Here is a 1878-nt window from a genome sequence, read left to right as displayed (position 1 = left end):
GTCTGAGTACTAGTCGCTTCAAAATCATATCTTGAGTTTAACAACTCGAAAATCAATTTGTGATTTTTCCCTGAAACTAGACTCATGTCCCCACCTATGTATTTTTTCTAGAATTTTTGGTCGGGCCAATTAGTACAGTTTATTAGTCAAAGTCTCCCATGTTACAGGGGTCGACTACACTGACCTTTTCCCATTACGACTGGGATATCTCTCTGCACAGAGCTTCAATGCTGATGCCGTTTGTTTCTATGGAAACTAGACTCAGAGAGGAATCCATACATATATGGTATGACCCCTAATTATCTCTGGTCAATTTATAGTGAATTTCCAAAGTCGGAACAGGGAATCCAGAAACTGTTCTGGCCCTGTTCCACAAGAACCGGAATATATCTTACTGTACTGTTCTATGATGTTTCGTTACTTCCATATGAAAGTAGATTCATCAAGGTTCGATTACATAATTTATTCACTATTTAATTCCACTCCTACGAATTCTTGTGATTTTCCAATCCACACCACTGCTGCTATCAGCTTCTGTTTTCAAAGTAAACCTTACCTAATTGGGTTTCATGGACCAACTAGGGCCTTGTCATACATAAGCCACATATGATCATACTTAGCCATTCTAGTGGCTGGTCATTGGCTCAACACTTCCATTCCAACTATAGTTACATCATGAAACCATCTATACATTCATAAATACGAATGGTCTAATGCCATACTCCACTTCTACAAGCCATTTTCGCATGGCTGTACACTTATACATTCATAAAGTACTCGAAAGACAACGATGGGTAGTCCTATACATGCCATATCAAAATTCAACCAAAATAGTACCCAAAAGAGCCTTTGATAGTGTGGGCGACTTCGACTTCAAGATCCCGAGTCCGATAGCTGGAGAACCAAAAATCTATAAAACAGAGGAGCAATGTAACGAGTAAGCAATTTATGCTTAGTAAGTTTGAGCAAGGAATTCCAGCATGCACAAATAATAGCACACATTTAGCTAAACGGAATATTTCATAATACGCAATTTACCGATATCGAACTTGCTTCACAACATTAACAACCCTTATGTACATACAAAATAAACTAACTTGGCCGAAGGCCGGTAGCTCGTTTATCAACTGAGCGAACATTTATTTGTAAGGGCTCGATTAATATTCAACACATACGTAACATATCCCTATATTGGGATGTTTTTCGAGTATTCGCTGGAATTTTACAGCAAGCTCATTCATTACCAAATCACGTACCTTCGGGATTTAACCGGATATAGCTCCTCGTTCAAATGCCTTCGGGACATAGCCCGGATTTAGTAACTCACACAATGCCTTCGGGACATAACCCGGATTTAACAACTCGCACAAATGCCTTCGGGACTTAACCCGGATTAACAACTCGCACGTATGCCTTCGGGACTTAACCCGGATTTAACAACTCGCACGAATGCCTTCGGGACTTAACCCGGATTTAACAACTCGCACGAATGCCTTCGGAACTTAATCCGGATATTTTCACTTAGCACAAAGCCTTCGGGACTTAGCCCGGACAGCATTCAATTAATCATGCACATTCATATTTCATTTTCGTTTACGAAACTCAAACACAAGGCACATATTGTCCTTGCACATTCGGCTCAATAGCCACACATAGAGCATGATTTAATCACATCGAAATTTAAGCTCTCTTACTCAAGAACTTACCTCGGGTGTTGTCGAACGATCCCGCTAACTATTCGACCGCTTTTTCCTTCCCTTTATCGGATTTATTTCCCCTTTGTTCTTGAGCTTAATCAAACAAATAAATTGATTTCATCATTTAGGCATCAAAAGATGAACACAAGGCACTTAGCCCATATTCATACATTAGACATTA

This window comes from Gossypium hirsutum, chromosome A06 (assembly GCF_007990345.1).
Source record: "Gossypium hirsutum isolate 1008001.06 chromosome A06, Gossypium_hirsutum_v2.1, whole genome shotgun sequence".
NCBI classification, from domain to species: Eukaryota; Viridiplantae; Streptophyta; class Magnoliopsida; order Malvales; family Malvaceae; genus Gossypium; species Gossypium hirsutum.
The sequence above is the reverse complement of the archived record's forward strand: the minus strand, read 5'-3'. Positions refer to the sequence as shown.